General features: G+C 48.5%; 1 pseudogene; it reads left to right on the top strand.

The window, feature by feature from the left end:
* The window catches only part of LOC110141328 (arsenite methyltransferase pseudogene), a 38,246-nt pseudogene extending 23,237 nt beyond the window's left edge, over positions 1–15,009 (top strand).
* The last annotated feature ends 777 nt before the right edge of the window (positions 15,010–15,786 follow it).

The following is a 15,786-nucleotide window of genomic DNA, read 5'->3' as shown; positions in this document are numbered from 1 at the left end:
TCACACACACACACACACACACACACACACACACACACACTTTGCTGATACTACAAAAGCACTAACAAAATCTCAAGTATTCCCTGCTGTTATGGACTGAACTGTCTCCTCCACCCACCCACCTAGGGGCTTCCCAGGTGGCATCAGTGGTAAAGATAACGCCTGCCAATGCAGGAGACATAAGAGACGCAGGTTCAATGCCTGAGTCGGGAGGATCCCCTGGAGTAGGAAATGGCAACCCATTTCAGTATTCTTGCCTGGAGAATCCCATGGACAGAGGAGCCTGGCAGGCTATATAGTCTATAGGATCACAAAGAGTAGGACATGATTGAAATGACTTAGCATACACACACCCACCCATCCAAATCATATGTTGTAGCCTTAGTCCCACTGTGACTATATTTAGAGAACAGTTTAAGAGGGTCATCAAGGTTAATGAGGTCATAAGGGTGAGGTCCTAATCCAATAGGACCCATGTCCTTACACGAAGGGATGCCAGAATGTACATACGCAGAAGGAAGATCATGTCAGGACACAGAGACGGTCATTGGCCAGGTGAGGAGAGAGAAACCAGCCCTGTAGCACCCAGAGCTTGGACTTCCAGCTTCCAGACCTCTAAGAAAATGAATTTCTGCCAGGGAAGAACCCCGGTGAGGGGTGTACTGTTATGACAGCCGTATCAGACGATGACCCCTGCAAGTCACATTTATTCACTTCCACACGTCTTCCCTCCTTTTCAGGAATGGCCATTCCATCTAGGAGACAACAGTAGCCGTGACATTGCTCTTGGTTGCCCCTCACCACCTCTCAGGATCCCATCCCAAATGTCAGGCATCTGGGGTGCCCAAGCCCAGAGCAGACCCGGGCTAGGTAGAACCTTTGGGGAAATTAGATCAAGGCCCTCCTCTGAGTCAAGGCCGTGGAGGGGTGGGAGGAGCACAGCAAGGTGGGGACCCAGGACTTGTAGGAAAACTGGAAACAGTTGCCCTTTCCTCTGTGCAGACTGAGCTTCATAGCAGGTGCAAGGCTGTTGGCAGAGCCTCGTCACCACGCTATTTGGCCTGATGTCCTTGTGCACAACGCTATGCAGGTCATAAGTGTGGTGTGCTAATCCAGTAGGACTCACGTCCTTACAGGAGAGGAAGAGATACTCTGAGTGTACTCCACGGAGGGAAGGTCACGGCAAGACTCAGAAAGATGGCTGTCTGCAAGATCCAGTCCAAACCCTTGACCCATCCTGCTCCCTGAGGCTGTTCAACTTAGCCCGGGGCTACTTAAGGGGGAGGTGGCAGCACCCACAGACACAGGGGCAATCAACACCTGAGTTCCTTCCCCCCAGTCCCCCGCCACCAGCTGCAGCCCCGGCCCCATAGGCAGCAACATTCCACACCCACTACCCGCCCGGCAAAGCAGCCCAGGCTAAGTCTGGGTCCTCCCCTAACCTCCTCCCCTGACCACTTTAACTCCTTGGGCCTTTTCCTCCCCTGACCACTCTAACTCCCTGGGCCTTTGTCATCCCTACAAGGCTGCAGGGGCAGATGACTGAATGTCCCCAGAAGCACCTAGGAGGGAGCTTCTTATATTATCTGTTTGCTAACTGTTACTGGCAGAGGCTCTCCCCAAGAAGCTGCCAGGGTGTTTGGGAGGTGGGGGGCCACTGACCCTCAGCACCCCAGTGGCCCCCACCCCCAAGGCTCTCTGCACAAGTAAGGGCTCTAAATGCTTTTCCAGAGTGGCCACCCATGCAAAACTAATATCCTAGTCTTACTGTAGCAGTCACATCCATTTGGAAGGACATCCATATAACCACAGGCTGAAGAATCTGACTCAAGGCTGACTTTTTTTAAGTGTGAAAATGCACCAACACTAGTGTGGGGAAAACACAAACAGAGGCTGAAGGGTGGCGGCTGGGCTCCCCTACATCTCTCTGTGTTCCTTCCAACCCATTCATGACCAGCTCAAAACTGATCTCGACCCTTCCAACTCCACATCCGAGATTTAAGACTGATGATGCTATATATGCAATCTAGAAAGATGGTACAGGTGAACCTGCCTCCAGGGCAGCAGCGGCGATGCAGACACAGAGAACAGACTCATGGACACAGTAGGGGAAGGAGAAGGTGGAGTGATTTGAGAGAGGAGCATTGAAACATGCACATCACCGTATGTACAGTAGATGGCCAGTGGGAATTTGCTATAGGACACAGGGAACCCAAAGTCAGTGCTCTGTGACCACCTAGGGGGTGGGATGGAGAAGGAGGTGGCAAGAGATTAAGGGGGGGTGACATGGGTATGCCTGTGGCTGATTCATATTGACGTATGGCAGAAGCCACACACAGTATTGTGAAGTAATCATCCTCCAATTAAAAGTAAAAGAAAATAAAAAGAATGAAGATGGCCCGCCCATCATCCAAAAGTATGCAAATAACCAGTGCTGGCAAGAGTGTGGGAAAATGGAGCACTCCTACACTGCTGGTGGGAATGGGAATTGGTGCAGCCACGGTGGAGAACAGTATGGAGGGTCTTCAGAAAACTAAAAATAAAGTTCTCGTATGATCCAACAATCCCACTTCTGGTCATGTATCCAGAGAAAACCATAATTCAAAAAACACATGCACTCTGATGTTCATTGCAGCACTATTCACAATAGCCAAGACACAAAAGCAAACTAAATGTCCATCAACAGATGGTTAAAGAAAATGTGGTACATATACGCAATGGAATACTACTCGGCCATAAAAAAGAATTAAATAATGCCATTTGCAGCAAAGGATGAACATAGAGATTATCATACTAAGTGACGTAGGTCAGAAAAAGACAAATATTATATGATTATCACTTACATAGTAATCTTTTTAAATGATATAAATGAACTTATTATGGAACAGAAACAGACTTAACAGACATAGAGAACAATCTTATGCTTACCAAAGGGAAAGTGGGAGGGATAAATTAGGAGTTTGGGATTAACATACACACACTCTGTTCAGTTCAGTCCAGTCCAGTCACTCAGTCGTGTCCGACTCTTTGTGACCCCGTGGACTGCAGCTTGCCAGGCTTCCCTGTCAATCACCAACTCCCAGAGCTTACTCAAACTCACGCCCATTGCGTCAGTGATGCCATCCATCTCATCCTTTGTTGTCCCCTTCTCCTCCCACCTTCAATCTGTCCCACATCAGGGTCTTTTCCAATGAGTCAGTTCTTCACATCAGGTGGCCAAAGTATTGGAGTTTCAGCTTCAGCATCAGTCCTTCCAATGAATATTCAGAACTGATTTCCTTTAGGATGGACTGGTTGGATCTCCTTGCAGTCCAAGGGGCTGTCAAGAGTCTTCTCCAACACCACAGTTCAAAAGCATCAATCCTTCAGTGCTCAGCTTTCTTTATAGTCCAACTCTCACATCCACAGATGACTACTAGAAAAACTATAGCTTTCACTAGACAGACCTTTGTAATGTAACACATACACACTGCTATATACAAAATAAATAACCAATAAGGACCTACTGTGTAGCACAGAGAGCTATACTCAATGTCTTGTAATAACCTGTGATGAAAAGAATGCATGTGTGTGAGTGTGCGCTCAGTCACTCGGTCATGTCCTACACTTGGCGACCTCATGGACTGTAGGCAGCCAAGCTCCTCTGTCCATGGGATTTTCCAAGCAGTAATACTGGAGCAGATTGCCATTTCCTATTCTAGAGTATCTTCCTGACCTAGGAATTAAACCCACATCTCTTGTGTTTCCTGCATTAGCAGGCAGATTCTTACCTCTGAGCCACCTGGGAAGCCCATGCATGCGTGTGTGTGTGTGTGTGTGTGTGTGATAACTGAAACACTTCAGTGTACACTTGAAACTAATATGACATTGTAAATCAACTCTCCTTCAATTAAAAAAAAAAAGATTGGGGGTAACATGTTCCATCTTGGACATGACCACAGACTGGGCTTATCAACAGACAACAAACTGCACCAAAAGCTTGGCATGATTTGAAAGACAGGTTGTGAAGACTGTCCAGCTCAAAAGGTCTCCCTCACCTCCTTGTCAAGTGGCCACCAGCATTGCTTTATTCCATTAGCTTCATTCTTGACCCTTTTAAAATGCAACCATTTCTGGGAGCAATGACATAGAAGCTCTTCTTTTTTCAGTTCACTTTTTTATTGAAGTATAGTTGATTTACAATGTTGTGTTATTTCAAATATACAGCTAAGTTATTCATATATATGACTGAGATGGTAAAGAATCTGCCTGCAATGCAGGAGATGTGGGTTCAATCCCTGGGTCAGGAAAATTCCCTGGAGATATACATATATATGTATGTGTATGTGTGTGTGTGTATATATATATATATATATATATATATACACACACATATGTAGAGAGAAAGAGAGATACAGATTCTTTTACAAAGAAACTCTTGGAATTGCACAGTAGGACAGCAGGCAAGAGAATGGACTCTGGAGCCAAGTTTAGGGATTCCCATTCTAGCTCCAGTAATTACAGACGTGTGACCTTGGGAAGGTTATTTATCCTCTTCTTAAGCCCCATCTCCTCATCTATAAGATGAGGAAAGTCATAGTACTTTCTGTGTAGGCTCACAGGAACAATTAGCTGAGGTCATGTGTAAACTGGTTCACATAGTGACTGACGTGAAGTTAAGTCATCAGTAACATTAACTCTGATTAGTCTTTAATACTCAGGTATGAATTTGTCTATCAGCTCAGTTTCTTAGAGGATGACAGAAGCATAAACACAGTCGGCTTTAATTAAACGACCAAAACTCTAGTGAATCTGGCCCCTCCCGGTTGTCACCCGCTTTCTCTCCAATGTCACCCACTCTCAGGGAGGTCCACCCCCCTCCCTCCAAACGAGACATCCTCCCTGCAGCGCCGCCTCCCCTTCCTCTGTCTTGGGGACACAGGGCTCACAGAGAAGGTGACAAAGCTTCACCATATCCAAAGCTTAGCCAAGAGCCTGCCCTTGGCCTTGCCTGGAAACTGATACGTGAGGCATAAAATATGAGAGTTGTTGAAAAGCCAAGTCCAGAGTACTTTACAGAGGGCAAGGTGAATGTGGCTGAAATTCTGTCCCTATCCACTGGCTGTAAATTTGATTTAATCAAGAAAGCATGGGTTAAGGATTTAATGGAAACTTGTCTCCAGCTTGGAAAGAAGAAGAGTAAAAAGAGAGCGGTTATTGACATTTTTACTGCCTAGCAGGAGATGCATGTCTGGCCCAAGTGAGTGAATCAGGAAATCTATCAGCATTGGAAAATGGATGGCGCTCTGATCAATCTCCCTCCCACTCCAATGGAGCTGGGCAGCACCAACTATCAAGCTGGTCGCCAAGTAGATGCCAGCAGCTCTGCCTCTGGACTTACAGAGCCAGTAAGGACACAGTGAGACTGGAATTTGTTTGAAAACCTATGAAAGGGACATTCTCTGTCCCTTCTCTGATACGGGTGGGCTTGGAGGTTTGGAGGTGAATCCCCCTGCACCCAGGTGAATGTGTGTCCCTCTACAAATTAACAGAAGATATCACAGCAGGAATATCTCCCATTCCAAAAATACCTCCTCTACCTTTAGATTCACTGCTTTATCTTCCTATTCTTTTTAAAATTTTAAGTATTCTGGGAATAATAAAATGTTATCATATACTAATGGCAGAGAGTGAATTCATTCATGCAGTTTCTCTCCCCAGGGTAGTGAGTCAAAGGCTGGTTGTTGGGGAAGGTTTCAGTATTAGATAGAAGAGTAGACATGGTGGCAGGCCAACATGGGCCCACAGCATCACATCGTCGCTTGGAAGCCAGCCAACATTTCCCAGCTCCCCTTGCATTTGGGTGGTGCAGGGACTACATTTCCCAGCTCCCCTTGCATTTGGGTGGCACAGAGACTACATTTCCCAGCTCCCCTTGCATTTGGGTGGCACAGAGACTACATTTCCCAGCTCCCCTTGCATTTGGATGGCACCATATATCTTGCCAATGGAATGTGGGTGGAAGTGATGCATGTCACTTCAGACTGATCTGGTTGAATATGAGGTGCGTATAAGTCTCCACATTCTTCCCCTACCTGCCCACTGAGTGACAGGCTGGCCTCTTTGCAGCACAAGAAGCACAAGATGGCAAAGTCATAAGTGGAAGCAGCTTGGACCCCTGCAACACTCCTCGAAAGAGAGCTGCCTGACTCAGGAGGGATGTGATGTGAGATTTGGGGGTCAGCCCTCAGCATCATGGCCTCGAAGGAGGCGCACTGGCAGAGAACAGGCTGCGTGTGGCGTTCTCACTGGTCTGGCTGTGGGCAGTGAGGGTGATAGCACTTTTGGAGAAGGGGGAAGACTGAAGGGCCTGTAATTACTCACTCTGTGGTCAAGAATTCCCAGCCTGTAGCCGTCCCGGTCAGGTCACAAGAGGTCACTCAGTGAGCAAAAGGAACAGGAATCCAATATGCCAGAGAGGAGTTGTTTTATGAGAAAAAAGCTTTCTATATTTGGTTGAGAGTGATGGGCTGTTTTCCATTTGGTTTTGATTTGGTTTTCATGAAGCCTGAAACCACACCAAATAAAACACCATTTCTCTCTCAGCTTCTCTGCATCCTTATGGCAAAAATGCCAAGAAAAATTGTCCTCGATCCACGTTCATGCTGACACACTCATTTCAGTGGTTTTTTTGAACCTCCAAGCTGGGATTTAGACCAAGTTATAAAGTGAGGTTAAACGAGGTCATCGATGGTAAATATTTTACCTTATAGTCCCCTGACCCTGGTGTCTGGTACTCTGTTCTCTTCCTACGGACCAGCCGCTACTCTAGGAATGTGGCATTTGTATACATCAGTAAATGGGAAATCAATAAATGAAACACTATTCAAAATCATTCACCTTCTCAATTAGTTTAAAAATCTTCCAAGTCACTTCCATGAAATTCCTCCAGCCTCCTCTCTCTGTAAATACTGGGTAGCAAATGTAAGGTGTGAAAGGTGGAAACCATCTCAAGCAAAATTCTCCCATATCCTAGTTCTGGTTAAGGGTTAGCCCAGATCTGAATCGCCTCATTCATCCCACTGATGATTTCTGCTCCAAGCCTTCTTAGGATGAGGTCTGTGGGTGAATTAACTTGTTTATTTCCCTCTGAAGGCTTTTGAAAGCCCCAGTTGCTAATTCTCTAACGCATTGAGTTAAGTTCTAAAACACAGACATACACACACAAAAAAGTGATTTATAGTGTATTGAGAGCTCTAACAATCTGTGTTCTGCCAGGCAAAGAACAGAAAACACCACCAGCGAAGTGAAGCAAAAAAGAAGTTTAATTGCAGTACATTGGCTAGCTCACAGAATCAATGAAGCCTGGAGAATCAGATTCGGAATAGAGATGAAAATGAAGGGAAATAAGACTTTGAGAAGCTCATAAGCTGAAAACAGTTTTCTGGGCCTGCCACCACTGGTTGCACTGTCCCTGGGCTCCTGTCTTCCGCAGCTACAGAGAACCATGTCTTCCTATCCTGAGCAACCCTGTGGTGCAACTTTCAGGGTCCCGGGCAGGAACATCCAACTGACCCAGGCTGGGTTACCTGCCTCCACCCCAGTTGCCAGGATGCCAGGAGAGATGGTAACTGTACCCCTTCATTTCCTGAAGTGGACTATTTGGAGACTAGTAGGTCAAAAATAATCTGTCCATTCCAGGGCATCCCTTTGGCTCCCCCAAATTCCCTCAAGTTATTCTTCTCCCATTTAAATCTCCTAAAGGAGGCCTTAACATAATGCAATTATCCTTTAAGATACCAAAAGTACTTTCAACTCTTCCCAAGGTGAGGCCACCATATTATTTCAGTTATTTCATATATTTCATATTATTATTATTTCATATTATTCTATTTCACATTATTTCAAGAATGTATATATTGTTTTTCAGATTATTAATCAGGTTTCCCTTGTGGCTCAGATGGTAAAAAATCTGCCTGCAATGTGGGAGACCTGGGTTCAATCCGTGGGTTGAGAAGATCCTCTGGAGAAGTGATAGGCTACCCACTCCAGTATTCTGGCCTGGAGAATTCCATGGACTGTATAGTCCATGGGGTCACAGAGAGTCGGACATGACTGAGTGACTTTCACTATCACTATATATACTCTTTTTCAGATTATTAATCATATTATTACTTAATGGCTATTGTTAATCATCAGTCACGTTTTCCTTGGATGTTGATTATCTCACAAAGAATGCAATCTGTACCAATGGTGGACAATTCAGGCATCCAAAACAGAGCAGTGAGGAAAATTAAAGGAGTAAGGAAGAGGCTTGGCCCTAGTGAAATCACTTCCTAAATAGGACCTGCTGTTCAACCAAACTGGAGATGCCCTCAAGCACCTGGTTCTCCCAAGTGCACAGGACCTTGGGGTAACAGGCAGACGAGAGCTGCTCTGGCCACGTGGGTCTGCCAATGGGACGGGGGAGTGTGTATACACCTACCTGCAGGCACTCAGCACCACCCAGCTGCATCTCAGTCCATTTAGCTTATAATAGCAGATATGAAAATTTCATCAGGTTTTCTGCTTTACTGTTGTGAAATATTAAACATTAATAAATTATTCAGCTCAATGTAAAATACTACAAATGTTCATAGGTTTCATCACGAGGTAGTCCAGCAGCCTGTTTGTTATAGGACTATTTTGGGCAAAGCAATCTGCTCCAGGAAGTGGGTGTCTTTTTTCTTCTTCCATTATTTGTATTCCTTAATGGAGAAATGTCTATTCTGGGATTCAGGTGCTACAAATAAGTACATAAGGATGCAGGAATATTGCCCATGGAGCTGCTCTATGCATTCAGGGATGGCTGTGGACCAGATAAGGGTGCTGTGTTGGGAGGAAAAGAATGAGCAGGAGTGTGGCCCAAACTTAAGAAGAACGAGATTGGACATAGAGAACAGACTGGTGGTTACCAAGGGGAAAGGATGGACTGGGAGTCTGGGATTAGCAGATATAAAATATTACATAGAAAATAGATAAGCAACAAGGTCCTATGTAGAGCACAGGGAACTGTATTCAATATCTTGTGATAAATCTTAATGGAAAAGAATATGAAAAAGAATGTGTATCCATGTATAACTGAGTCACTTTGCTGTACATCCAAAACTAACACAACATTTTTAATCAACCATGCTCTAATAAAACAAAAGTTTTAAAAAGAATTAAAGAAGTGTCTCAGGTGTCCCCAGTGTGAGCTTCTCTCTTAGCCTCTGAAGCAGAAGCTCATCACAGGGCTGGGTTGGGCCATCGTGGTTGTCTGGGCATGCACGTTCAGTGAATTGACTGCCAAACCCAGTGTGTTATCCTGGGATACAGGGGCCGTTCCTGAGACAGAAGTCAAGCTGGATGTAAAACCAGCTTGTTGGACAAGCCGAAGGGCTGACGCAACAGGAGACAGCTGTGTCCTGGGAAACTGAGGAGCTTCCTGGAAAAGGGGTCACCCTAAGGACACAAGACCTCCTGGTCTTTAGTTGGAAGAAGTAATTCTGTGCCCAGTCTTGCGGCTAGTTCTCTAAACCTCCCACAGCCCAGCCTCATAGCCTGTTGTATCTGCGGAAAAGAAAGACAGTTCAAATGATGCCAGAAATCCGCATCAGGTGTTTCAGGACCAGTGCTTCCAGCAAAAATGGTTTGGAAGTTACAACATGCCTCAAAGTAAGGAATTGGCAGCTTTCTCAAGCCAGGCTGGGCTTTAAAACCTGCTCAATGCAACAGACTAGCTTCTCAGGTGGCGCCAGTGGGAAAGAACCTACCTGCTATGCAGGAGACATAAGAGACAAGGGCTCAACTCCTGGGTCAAGACGATTCCCTAGAGAAGCAAGTGGCAACCACTGCAGTATTCTCACCTGGAGAAGGCCATGGACAGCGGAGCTTGGTGGGCTACAGTCCATGGGGTTGCACAGAGTCAGACACAGCTGAAGCGACCTAGCAGAAAGCAGCAGAGTCGCACGGCCCAGCCCCTGTCCTCCCCAGCCCCCAGTCTCCCTTCCACACTGGACTGCATCCTACCCTGCTGCCCCACCTCCACCCTCGGCCCCACTCCCGCCTCTCACCTGAACAATTTTCAGTACCTCCAGCAAGGTATTTGTTGCACTGGTCTCCCCCTTTGGTCTCTCATCCTCATTGCCTGTAGGTCCTCATGACGGAGGCACCCCAATACTCGATGGAAAATTCATGAAGATTATTGCTAAAGAAGGCCAGATGCAGAGGTTTGTGGGGCTGGGCAGTGGACCAGACATGGGTGTGCCAGAGAGGAGCCCAGGGCACCCCTCTTTCTCCTGTCCACCATGGGTTGGTCTAGTCCACACGACCAACCTCAGGGATGACGGGAGCCTATGTGATACCTTTGTGCAAATCAAAAAAAGATGTCCCTTCTGAAAAAAAACCTAAGATTAAAAAAAATGCCCCTTGTTAAGATAGTTCTTTGCCATTCATAGAAAAAATCATCATCATTTTCTGATATTAAAGTGAGGCATTTTACTTCCATTTTTGTGAATTAGCACACCAGAAATATAAATCTAGGGTTTCCATGATAAGAGCGGTACTCACTTAGATGCAGCATCCTTGGGCAGTGCACAACCCACACAACTGCACATGGGGCCCCTGCTCAGCTTTGCATCTGCTAATGCCAAAGGGACACCCTGAAGCCTGGCCCCTTCCCTCTTCTTTCAGTCATTGAAAGAACCTCTCTTACACACACACAAAGATGTCTAAGCCAGCTGTCCACCTGCGTCCCAGAGCCAGTTGCTACTTGGACATCTTATTTCCAAGCCCAACCACACTAGAGGCATCTGCTCCACCTTACACTTCCCACAGTCCCCTCCTGCCGACAGGGAAAGTCCTGGGGGCCGATGTCCTCACTCGCCATCTGGACCACCTTCCTCCCCCAGGAAGGACACAAGCCCCAGCCCCCCTCAGTGCTCAGAGCCCCTCCTTCAGATCACGTCCCCCGACCCCCCATAGACCTCAACTACTTCCTTTAGCAGCTTATGCCTCCATGTCGTGCTCCTGGCTGTCACCCCCATCAGACGGCAGGCTCCTTAAAAATGGGCCTGTCCCTCACCCTCCTCAGAGTTTCGGGGTCACACCTAGTGCTGCCGAGCTGGCCACAGCAGGGACGCCTTGTCCAACCACGAGAAAGCTGGTCTCGCTTTGTACCTTCTTGGGGCTGTGAACACTGAGTCCAGGTCAGGGGAAGCAGGACCCTCAAACGCAGAGGAGATAGGTGTGCAGAATGAGCAGAGACTGCTTTTTTTTTTTTTTTCAGTTTATTTTGTTGAATTATAGTTGATTTACAATGGTGTGTTAATTTCTGCAGCATAGCAGAGTGATTCAGTTATACATGTATATATTCTTTTTCATATTCTTTTCCATTCTGGATTATCACAGGATACTGAATATAGTTCCCTGTGCTCCACAGTAAGACCTTGCTGTTTATCCATGCTATATATGATGGTTTGCGTCTGCTGACCCCAAACTCCCAGTCCATCCCTCCCCCATGCCCCTCCCCTTTGGCAACCACATGTCTGTTTGGATGCTGCTTTAAATGCACTGATGTTTAGGAGGGAAGCTGCTCTGCTCTCGGGGCTCGTGTCTTATATTATCCTGCTTCCTGAGGAAGATGTCCTCTGAGGGCTGTCAATGCCCTCCTGATAACCAGGCCTCGCTGTGGACCTGATTTCACATTCCTGTGGCTCCACCTGCACGGAGGACTCAGGGAACCATCCTCACTTCCCCCGGGAGCACAAGCTAATGGATGCTTAATTCAATAGTGATCACATTGTAAAGCGCTGGCTAATAAAAAGCATTTATAGAAAATTCAGTGGAGGACTTTACATCCGCACTCCCTTCATAAAAGCTTGATTGCCTCCCAATGTGACATATTCACGTGGGTGGAGAGGCTGGCTATGCCCTGCACCAGGCTCACAGCAGAGAATCTGACCCCTTTCTGTCTCCCTGTTGCCCCGTAACCTCATCTTCCACCTCCCCTCCATCTTCCCCATCCTCAAGTGCTGTTTCTAAATGAAATTTTAACAGTGGGTTCAAACTCTGACCAGCTCAGGGGGAACCATTTCCAAAGGTGGCGCAGCAACCTAGGGCAGCTATGGCATCTACAAGGGTTGCTCTTGCCCAGCCAGGACCCCTCAGAAGAGTTATGAATGCTTTTCAGTGGAACCCAGGGTCCAGAGGGAAGAACTGGCGGAGATTGTGTGATGGAACGATGATGGAGGGAGGGGTGCCTGAGGCTCAGTCGGGCTGCAGGAGCCTGGACCGGAAAGGAGGTGAGGATGGGGGTCCACCACCAGAGAAGAGGGGGTGGCCGGTGGGGGAGCCGTAGGAAGGCTGGGTTGCTTGTCCTAAGAAAGAACATTCCAGAAATCAGAGCTTTCTAACTCGGGGAGGACTCCTCTTGAGATGCCAGTTCCATAAGAGAAGGGGCTGCTGGTCTTCGCCACTGCGCTCTCCCCACCTTAGAAGAGTGCCAAGTGCACGGTACATTTCAGTGGCCTCTGCTAAATGAGCACGTGGCCTGATGACTGAGCAAACACGATGAGCGAGCCCTCGAGGGGGACGTGGGGACACCACGGGCCAGGCAGACGGCCTTGGCCCTGGTGCTGCTGAGTCAGAGGTGGCTGAATGGATGCCTCTAAGAAGCGCCCCCAGGCCAGGACACCACAACCCAGGGCCGCTGGCCCAGGAGTGCAGCCAACCCTTCCTGAGCGAGCCCTGCCCCCTCCCTCCATGAACTCTAAGATCCAGCCCAGGGCACATCCACAGCCAGTGTCCCACTCCCATTTACTGCCTGCCCCCTTATAGGTCACACCCAGCCAAGCCAACCAGGTCCAGGGGACTCTACTTTGAAATGATTCTCATCTGTCTTGGAGGCAAATTCCACCTCCAACAGGTTTCTTCACCAACCTGATGGTACTAAAATAACGTGGGAAATGGGGGCTTGATTTATAATATTGTCTATTGTTATCAAGACTTCTAAGTAATTCCTGCCATACAAACCCTATTCCCTAGGTCTGGGAGCCTAATGTTTCAGTCAATCCTAAAGTACAATCAATATGTCTCAGAGGTGGATTCTAAAGTTCACTGATAATGGAAGTGAATGCCCTTCCTGGCATGTGGTGGGGTGTCATGGTATGTTAGCTGATGAACCACTGGGGAAGTGAAAATGTGCATCCCTTTTGACATGGTGTTATTGTGGGTGCCTGGGTACACAGAAGCCCCGCAAAGCCATGTAGGGGCAGATGGCCAATCTGCCAGGGGCCCTTACAAGTCATTCAGTTCAACCCACAAACAGGAAGAAGCTTACCTTTGGGAAGACAGATGATCCTGAGGGCACACTGCCTCCACTGATTACTGGTGGTCTCACATTGGTCAAGACCTCACTTTTCCAGACCTCGAGTTACTCATCCGTTCATGGGGATAATTCCTTGCTACCTCATGGGGTGGTGGTGAGAAGTGATAACACAGGTTAAAGGTCACTCAGGGAGCAGATGCCCAGTGGGTGATGGTTATTATTTTCCAGGTGAGGGAACAGGCCCCAAGGCAAGATGCCAAGCCAGCATGAGCCCATTAGAGACGCTCAGAGGTCCGTGCTCTGCTCAGATGCAGGCCAGGGTCCCAGAGTCTCAGGCAGCACTGCCTCTAAATCCAGGCAATCAGGATGGGGGACCCGGAGCCTGGTGTCAGCCCCAGCTCCCCCGAAGGACTGACCATTTCTCCAGCCCTCTCCCCTGACCTCTCTAGAAGGTCAGAGAAGTCTTCTGGCCACATGGAGCTCCTGGGAGCTTGCTGGAACCTCAGCCACAGTAGGTTAAGGCTTGATGAAGTTTGATTTTTTTATTAGATGAGCCCAATGAGGTGGAGAGAAATTCTATCTCTTCCAATAGCCCCCTCAGAAACCTTAGCTTCATCAAGGGAACCAAGATTAAGTCATTTACCCTTTTTTTTTTTAAATCCCTGCCAGAGAGGCATTGTCTAAATCGGTGCCTTGTCCAATTAAAGAAAACATTTCTCGGCAATAGTTTCCGGCGGGGCTCTTATGAGGCGTGGAGTACTCGGCTTTGTGTGAAATCAGAGGTGATGGTGCTGACATTTTAATTACTTCATTTTACTTGGGGGATTTACATCTTTCTCCAGCATAATTACTCTCGGAGCTTGTCCTCAAGCCCTCCCACCCTTGACCGTCTCTGTCTTCACCTCCTCCTCCAGGAAGCCTTCCCGGACTCTCTGCAACTTTAACGACTCATCCTGACTCTGATGTCCCAGATACTGCACTCTCCAGGCCCCTGACTGCAGCTTCTCACACCGCCTCCAAAACAAGCTGGCTCTCATCCTTGCATCACACGAGCCTAGCAACACGAGCAAAGTTCCCGTCTTTACGGAGTCTGCTGACGAGTCATGGACAGGCTGTTGCCGAAGCCTGAAAACACACCCTTCCTAACCAGTCTGCATGACCAGACAGCAGAGGGGTCCGAGGGGCATTCAGGCGCAGCAAGGTCACCCCAGGAGAGGCCTGAGGGCCATCAGGGGACGAAAATGTGCGCTCTGCCCTGCCTGTCACCAGGCACGAGTGGCCAAAAAACAAAAGAATTAAAACAGAGAGAGAGAGGATATCTCTGGTGTTGAGAGCTCTGGGTCCAGAGAAGACTAGCCCTAAACACAGACTGGCTGTACCTGCGACCACTGCCCTCTCGGAGGGCACCCGGGGACCATGGAGGCCCGGAGCGGACACCGACCCAGCCCGTGGGGTCAGCAAGCGTTGGCAGGAGGGCTGGTGCGCCTGGATTCATCACTTGGGTTTACGGCACACTCTCTCACCTCTCTCCGAAGCTTCTTGACCCGGAAAAGCAGTCACTGTCCCAGGCCCTGTCTACAGGTAGGCCCCGAGGGAACCTCAGGTTACTGGCCCGAAGTCTGGAGCTCTCTCCGCCCAGCTCTCAGCAGCACCAGTTCATGTTGGATGGGCAGACAGGCTGAAGGGGTTTGATGTAACCAGTCCCCATGCAGGGGTTCCCGGCCTGCCATGGTACCCACTCCCCAGCCATCTCAGGGATGCTGCCCTTCCCTTCTCATGGCCCCAGAGCCTTTGAGAGGTAAGACCTGCTTTCAGAGTCCCAGCCTCCGAGGGCAGTGAGGATGTCCCACCCGGCAACCCCTGCCACACAGACACTGGGATAGTGATGTGGGAGCCCAGGCTGGGGCCCGGCAGCTCTCACAAGGAGCCGGCAGACCACCAAGAGGCTGACGGGCTGGAGGGCACCCACTCGCCCCCACTCCAGTCCCTGTCAGACTGGCAGCCACAGGCCCTCCCATTGAGGGTCTGGCAGGGACCTCAACCCCTTCAGAGCCTCAGGGGCCCCTTTGCCCACTTTTGCCTGGTCCTCAGGTTTGTGTCTGGCTGGGCAACATTTTGAGATAATCATGGATGGAAGTACCTTCTCCCTGCCTTTCCCCCTTTCCTCACCACCCCCAGAGTAGGTAGCTGATTAAGTCCTTTGGTGCCTCAGGGAAGGGACACCCCAGGGCAGAGAAGAGGAAATAGCAGGTCTTTGTGGATCTTTGTCCCAAAAGCCTAAGCTCTTAGGACAGCAGTCCTTAAACCCCATAGGGTATCAGAACCACCCAGAGGCCTGATCTGATTCCCAGCCCAGAGTCTCTGCTCCCCAGTCAGAGGTGGGGCCCAAGAACTTCCACTACAGCCAGGTTCCAGGCACGCTGGTGCTGCTGGTCTAGACGGCCGTACTGAAAACCCCT

Source organism: Odocoileus virginianus, chromosome 13, assembly GCF_023699985.2.
Source record: "Odocoileus virginianus isolate 20LAN1187 ecotype Illinois chromosome 13, Ovbor_1.2, whole genome shotgun sequence".
NCBI classification, from domain to species: Eukaryota; Metazoa; Chordata; class Mammalia; order Artiodactyla; family Cervidae; genus Odocoileus; species Odocoileus virginianus.
The sequence above is the reverse complement of the archived record's forward strand: the minus strand, read 5'-3'. Positions and strand labels throughout refer to the sequence as shown.